Source organism: Austrofundulus limnaeus, unplaced genomic scaffold (genome assembly GCF_001266775.1).
Source record: "Austrofundulus limnaeus strain Quisiro unplaced genomic scaffold, Austrofundulus_limnaeus-1.0 Scaffold706, whole genome shotgun sequence".
Taxonomy (NCBI): domain Eukaryota; kingdom Metazoa; phylum Chordata; class Actinopteri; order Cyprinodontiformes; family Rivulidae; genus Austrofundulus; species Austrofundulus limnaeus.
The window spans coordinates 147,020-155,051 of NW_013953108.1; positions in this window are offsets into that span (position 1 = coordinate 147,020).

Below are 8,032 nucleotides of genomic sequence, written 5' to 3' on the forward strand. Positions count from 1 at the left end.
TCGCCTGCATTCCCCGTGGCTGGTTCTCCCTCCCCTGCCTCAGAGGAGCCGGTTCCATCTTTGCCGCCATGGGAGGACAAGGTGACACATCCCCAGATCGGGGGATCTCTAACAATCCTCCGGTGGTCTTCCCCTCCCATGGCAAAATAGCTCCTCTGTTGGCAGATTAAGGGTGTCATGGTGGGGCACCCCGATCTGTTGCTCCTGCTCAGCTGCCAGAAAGTCCTTGCCTATGTCCGGAGGGTTTTGACTGAGTGGTCTGGTGCCCTGAGAGGTAACAACTAATCATGTTAACTAGCTAAACATTGTATAATGTGTAACTCATCATTTAGCTAACATTATCTGCCTCCAACAGCATGACTCAACTTACATGCTTTGTTTGGTAAAACCTGTGTGAAGTTTTAGTTGCTCTTACACCGCGAGGCTCTGCTCAGCACAGCAGCTCCTATCCATCATCTCATCTGCAGGAGTAGCTTGCGCACGCTTATGGTGCGTTCAAAGACAGCTCGGGAAAATGCATTACCACAAGTTTAATAATGGAAAAAACAGCTGTAACGGCTGAGAAAAGTGCGGGGGACAGACAGCACAGATGCAGGAAGTGCGGGGAGACATGTCCCACGCATATCCAGTATCCGTTGTGTCCGTGCCTTCACTGCCCAGGGCACTTTTGGAGACGTGGCCCCTGGGCAATTGCCCATTGCCCATATGGTTAATCCGGCCTTGGGTGCCCACCTTCCCACCACTACTGTTCCTGAGCTGCTGGTTCCTGAGGCTACTGTGTTGGCAGTTCCTGAGGCTCTTGAGATGCTGGTTCCTGAGGCTCCTGTGTTGGCAGTTCCTGTTCCTGAGCTGCTGATTCCTGTTCCTGAGGCTTCTGTGTTGGCTGCCATCGCCTCTGTGTCCCCTGGATTGGCTGCATTGGATAGTCCTTTGGCTGTTCCCCCAAACCTTTGTGTCTTGTCTTTGAATCTCTCTTGTGGTGTGTTTTTCCTAAGTCCCGTATCTCTCTCCTTCAACAGCTGGAGCTGTCATTGAGGGGGAGGTACTGTCATGGTCTGTTTATTTTTCACTTAGTTTTTCTAGTGTTTCTGTGTTCCCCTGTGTATCTCTGCCCTGCTGTCTGTCATTCCTCCAGGCTCACCCATGCTCACCTGTTTCCCCTTGTGTCTCCTCCAGGAGTTCCTCACTGCCTCATCAGTTTGTCTTTATATTCTGTGTCCTGTCCTCAGTGTTTGTCTGATCTGTGTGTTGTTTCCCCTGCCAGTTTGGTGTCTTCTTATTCTTCATATTTTATGTGAGATTTCCTTTGAGTACATTTTTGAGCTGCCTTGCCAGCCACATTTGGTTAATAAAGCCTTTTTTTTGATTTTTGCCTGTGCCCTGGGTCGATCCTGCTACACACCTCACATACATGTGATTGAAGTGGTCTAATTGTGCTAATTATTATTACTTGTCAGCAACTGTTACATATTATGTTACAGTATGTTTTTTTATCTTGTAATATGCATCTCAACACAAACTATTCAGCATGTTTGTCCTGCTTCTTACAGAATCTAAAAATGCGTTTTGCTCAACTTATCTTTTTAGTTTACATATTTTTATATCAATTTTTGGGGCATATGTAACCATCTCATATTTTTCTTTGTCAATAGTAAAATGGAGAAGGATGATTTGCTGTTGCAAACCCCCAAAAAGGAACAGCTGAAAGAAGAAAATGAGGTCATTAGATGTAAGACTGAGATTATCTCGTTTAGAAATGCTTTGCACCAAATAGTGACTCATTTCTTTGAATTTTCCTGCCAAACTGATGAACCACAGAATCCACACAAAATCAGATATACAAATGTGAAATGTTTGCACAAGTTTCCTGATTACTAGTCTTGAAGCTTTATCTGCAAATGTTATTTTCTGTCATATGTTCAAAAAATGAACCTGTTTGTCATATTTCATTCAATACCTTTGACAGTTTTTGAATAACTTTACAAACAACCCCTCCGCAAAATCCACACCTTAACATGGTGGAGGAGTTTGAGTAGCCCTGTGATCGCAGGGTGTATGTTGTCTGGGGAATTAGCCCCTGGTAGGGTCTCCCATGCCAAACAGGCCTTGGGGGAGAGGGTCAGGCTAACAGCGATTAAAAACCCTTGATGAAATGGAACATCAAAAGCATCAGGAAATCTCGCCCGGAAAAGGGAAACCAGGGCACCTCCCTGGAGCCAGGCCTGATGGTCAAGCCTTGACTCCTGAGGCTCGGCCAGTGTTTTAACAATCCTCTTATCAATGCTTTTCTATGAGAATAAAACCAAAACCAAACTAGAAGCACTCTGAGAGTGCAAACCTCTGCCAAAGGAGAGATGGAAACACATTTGCCGAATAAGTTCAGACGTAGTGAACATTTAAGCAGGCAGTATGCACGGGCTTTCAATCCGGTGGAGTTCAATGAAAAATAAAGTCAGAGACTCGTCACCCAACGTTATGCATCCACAAACTGGTCCCGGATTAAGCTCCCAAGTTTTCATCAGTCAAATTCCACCGTGTAAAACGTGTTTTATCTCATTTTATTAGTTTGTAAGTGTTTGACTCTCTTTATAAACTGCTGCTTCCTGGTACAATCGGCTCAGCGTCTGAGCGCTTTTAGCACAAACAAACACTCCCATGAACTGACAAATCACACAATAAAGTTGTTATGTGGAGGGGGTACCTGGTTGATCAGCTGTTCCCGCTGTCTGGTACCAGCTTCAACTCGGCTACAGCTGGACCCTCCCCTGCTGTCAGTGTCTCCTCAGTTATTCCCGTAACATGAAGAGAATCACATTTCTTTTTCTACGTCTCCTGACAGCAGTAACATCACCAATACTAGTTGATAACAGAATAATCACAACTTTCCCGATGGTAGGCATCCTGGGAGGTGTAGTCCCAGCGACTTTGCAATTTCTACTTCCTGTTTACAGGCATGCGTCTGATGTCATAACACTTTGCGTAGCCTGTCTGATTCGGTTGAACTAAAAGAAAAATTCCTGTATCCGCATCGTGATCAGGAACATCAACAAAATTTAATGGTATGTTCCTTGTGCTAATACCCACATGTGGTAAAAATGTCATGACAATCCGTCCACAAGTTTTTGCAAAATTTTGTCCACAGACAGACTGACCGACCAACCGACATACGCAACCGAAAACATTACCTCCCACCCTTGGCGGAGGTAACTATGAGTATGCAAGGCTTTTATTTTAGAATAATATAAAACACAATAAAGCCACTTACCGTATTTATTCATGTATAGTATAATACAATGTCAAGTGTAATACAATCATCATTTTTTGAGCTTAAAAAGCATTTAAAAATCTAATTATCAATAACCCGTGTATAATACCCCCCCCCCCCACACACACACACACACACACTTTATGGATGATCTTTAGGGTTAAATTGAAGATGCCAGATTTTTCATGACAGTCTGAACATGTCCAAATCCATTAATTATTTATTTATTTATTTATTTATTTATTTATTTATTTATTTATTTATTTATTTATTTATTTATTTGTTTGTTTGTTTTTGTGTTTCAAATCACATCAGTACTTTTTAGTATGTGGTACATACACAGTTTTTCAAAGCAACCTCAGTCTAAACGCTTGTGTCGCATTAAATCTGACTTTTACATCGGTGAGGTAGGGATCGATCCATTAACCTCAAGTCATGCAGTGTAGCTCCACACGTCTTTAGCTACAGAAGAGAAACCCAGTTGCTTTGTGTTTTTCCTTTTAATTTTCCATTTCCTGGATGGGTAAGAATCCACAGAAAAATATGAAAGCTGAGTCGAAAGGCAAAGCTCTGGATTTACTGGTCTGTCTACGTTCCAACCCTCATCTGTTCATGAAGCGTGGATCATGACCGAAAGAACCAGATCCTGGAAACAGGCGGCCGAAATGAGCTTCCTTCGTAGGGTGGGCCGGGCTCAACCTTAGAGAGAGGGGGAGGAGCTCCATCATCGGGGAGAGCTTGGAGTAGAGATGCTGCTCCACATCGAAAGGAGTCAGTTGTGTGAAGATCTGTGTGTTGTGTATATTTTCTGTTTGCTATGCCTTCCTCTGGTGTCTGTCTTGTGTCTCTTCATGCCCATCATGCTCCTCAGTCTTGCTGTTTCTTAGGTCATTCTTCTCACACCTGTCCCTGCTTGTAATCATCTCAGCTGTTTCCACTCACTCAGCCCTGTCACTCTTTTACTGGCTCACTTCCTCCACTCCTCGGCATTCATTGTTTGGCTCATATCCTGCCCTGGCTCCCTTTTGTTCATCTTATGCTTGTAAGTTTTCAGTTTTTTGCCACCACGTTGGCCTTTTCTTTAATAAAGTTTTGTTTAATTTTTGAGTCTTCCTGCCTGCCTGCAATTGGGTCCATCCTGCCACCAAATCCTTGTCAGAATGAACGGACCAACCAAATACCCATCAGGCAGGGTCATCGCCACCTCCACCGCTCCAATTATGGAGGAGCCGGTCCCCTTTGCCGCCAGAGGAGCAATAGCCCCCGCTGATCAGTGGGTCCCAGTTGATGTTCGGGTGGTCCCTCTCTCCTGCCGCCCGCCTCCGGCTCTATCAGCAGATCGTGAACACCCTGCTAGAATACCCCAATCTGCTGCAGCTGCCCAGCCACCTACCTCTCTTTATCTACGTTTGGGGTTTTTTTCCGAGCTGGTGAGTTCCAGCTTCACCGTTACGCTTACCTCCAACACCTCCATGTCTGCCACAGCACCAGGTCTCGTTACGTAAGCTGCAGCCCCTGAGACCTCCACGCCATCTTTGGCTGAAATCTCCACACAGTCTTCAGCTAAGACCTCCATGTCATCTGCGGCTGAGACCTCCACGCTGTCTTTAGCAGAACCGAAGGGTTCCAGCTCCGCCGAGCCGAAGGGTTCCTGCTCTGCCAAGCCCTCTGTTTCCAGCGCTCCCTGGGACGAGACCACTCCCTCTGCTCTCTCAGCCTTGTCTCACCTTCGTCGTCAGAGGAAAGTGGCTGCTGCCTCAGGGCAGGTTCTGACTGCCCCACATCCCTGCTTCTTCAACTCACTGGGTTGTTTCGGCATCCCTAGAAGGGGGGGAAGCTGCAGTACCACAGAGCTCCACATCGGCTGCAGCATCACAGATCTTAACGCCTGTTCCATCTCCATCATCATCATCATCATCATCATCATCATTATCTTCATCACCTTCGTCTGATCCAGCTCCATCATCACATTCGTCTCCTTCATCTTGTCTGTTCCTGCTCCTGAGATCCTGTCTTCAGAGTCATCAGAGTATCCAGAGTTCGAGTCGTCAGAGTTTCCAGAGTTCGAAGAGTTCAAGTGTCCAGAGTATGACTACTCAGAGTCCGAACCAGACTACGATCCTGAGGACGATCCTTTCTGTCCCGAGTATTCTGGGTACTCTTTGCTTCCACCTGAGTCATCCACATCTTCCGAGTCATCAACTTACTCTGGCCCAGTCTCTACATCAGTTCCTGTTCCAGTCTCTACGTCAGTTCCTGTTCCAGTCTCAACGTCAGTTCCTGTTCCAGTCTCAACGTCAGTTCCTGTTCCAGTCTCAACGTCAGTTCCTGTTCCAGTTTCATCGTCATCATCATCATCATCCTCATTGTCTGGTCCAGCTCCTTCTTCAGAGTTCCAGTCCTCAGAAGATCCTGACTCACCTGTTCCAGTCTCTGCACCAGTTCCTGTCTCAATCTCAGAGTCTTCAGTCGTCGAATCTTCAGAGTCTTCAGTCATTGAGTCTTCAGAGTCTTCAATCATCGAGCCTTCAGGGTCTTCAGTCGTCGAGTCTACAAAGTCTTCAATCCACGAGCCTACAGAGTCTTTAGTCCGCGAGCCCACAGAGTCTTCATTCCTTGAGCCTACAGAGTCTTCAGTCCTCGAGTCTGCAGAGTCTTCAGTCCTTGAGTCTGCAGAGTCTTCAATCCTCAAGTCTGCAGAGTCTTCAGTCCTCGAGTCTGCCGAGTCTTCAGTCCTCGAGTCTACAGAGTCTTCAGTCCTCGAGTCTACTGAGTCATCAGTTCCTGTTCCAGTCTCTGTTCACGAGTCATCAGTTCCTGTTCTAGTCTCTGCTCATGAGTCATCAGTTCCTGTTCCAGTTTTCGAGTCATCAATTCCAGTCTCTACATCATCATCAGTTTCAAGCTCTACATTATCATCATCAGTTCCTGAAACCCCGGGTTGTATTTTGAAGTCCCCAGGTCAGACTGTCCTTGAAACCCTGGGTTGGATTGTAAAGTCCCCAGGTCAACCCAAGTGTCCAGAGTCCCCAGGTCAGATTGTAAAGTCCCCAGGTCATCCCAAATTTCCAGAGTCCCCTGGTCTGATTGTAAAGTCCCCGGGTCAGCCCAAGTTTCCAGAGTCCCTGGGTTGGATTGTAAAGTCCCTGGGTGAGTCAAAGTTTCCAGAGTCCCCAGGTCGGACTGTAAAGTCCCCGGGTCGGCCCAAGTTTCCAGAGTTCCCAGGTCAGACTGTAAAGTCCCCAGGTCATCCCAAGTTTCCAGAGTCCCCTGGTCTGATTGTAAAGTCCCCGGGTCAGCCCAAGTTTCCAGAGTCCCTGGGTCGGATTGTAAAGTCCCTGGGTGAGCCCAAGTTTCCAGAGTCCCTGGGTCGGACTGTAAAGTCCCCGGGTGAGCCAAAGTTTCCAGAGTCCCCAGGTCAGACTGTAAAGTCCCTGGGTCGGCCCAAGTTTCCTGAGCCAGAGCCAGCACCCGAGTCTCCTGAGCCAAAGCCAGCACCCGAGTCTCCTGAGCGAGAGTCCAAGTCGTCCACGTCTCAAGGGTTCAAGTCGTCCACGTCTCAAGGGTCCAAGTCATCCACATCTCGAGGGTCCAAGTCGTCCACGTCTTGAGAGTCCAAGTCATCCAAGTCTCGAGGGTTCAAGCCGTCCAAGTTGCCACAGGGTCCAGAGCCTCACCTAGGTCGGCCTTCGGGCCGACCTCCAGAGCCACAGCCTCGCTTCCGCCAAGCTCCGGGCCAACCTCCTGAGAACTTGCCTCCCGTCAGATGCACCTCAGGGTCATCTTAAGACTGTTTGTTTTCATTTTTGCTTTCCCCAGGACCTTCCTGTCAGTTTTTTGTTTCCCCGTTTTAGCCCTTTTTGTGTCCCATGTCTCATCTGCTTTATAATTTTTGTTTCTTGCCCTCCGTCCTGTTTTGTTGTTTTGGGACCCCCTCCACCCTCACGTGTTTTTGTGTGGCCATCGTCTGGAGACGATCTTTGGGGRAGGGTACTGTGAAGATATTTGTGTTGTGTGTACTTTCTGTTTGCTATGCCTCCCTTTATCTGTCTTTTGTCTCTTCATGCCCATCATGCTCCTCAGTCTTGCTGTTTCTTTCTAGGTCATTCTTCTCACACCTGTCCCTGCTTGTAATCTTCTCAGCTGTATCCACTTTCCACTCAGCCCTGTTTTACTGGCTCCCTTCCTCCACTCCTCGTCCATTCATTACTAGGTTCATATCCTGCCCTGGCTCCCTTGTGTTCATCTTGTGCTTGTAAGTTTTCAGTTTTTTGCCACCACACTGGTCTTTTCTTTAATAAAGTTTTGTATAATTTTTGAGTCTGCCTGCCTGCCTGCATTTGGGTCCATCCTGCCACCAAACCCTTGTCAAGGTGAGGTGGTTCATCTGATTAGGATGCCTCCTGGATGCCTCCCTTTAGAGGAGACTCTGGGGAAAACCCAGGACTCACTGGAGGGATTATGTATCCTGTCTGGCCTGGGAACACCTTGGGGTCCTCCAGGACAAGTCTGAAAGTGTTGCTGAGGAGAGGGAGGTCTGGGTTTCTCTCCTGGACCTGTTGCCTCAGCGACCCAACTGGATAAGTGGCAGACGATGGAGCTTTACAAATAATTTTCATCAATGTTATATTTTAGGAAATATGTCCTCAAAAAATGAGAGTTTTTGTGAAGTACAATAACAGCTTAACATGTGGGATTCTGCATATTTTATCTTGTTCATTTACATAATTGTCAAGCTGTATGGACTGTCCGTAAATTACACAGACA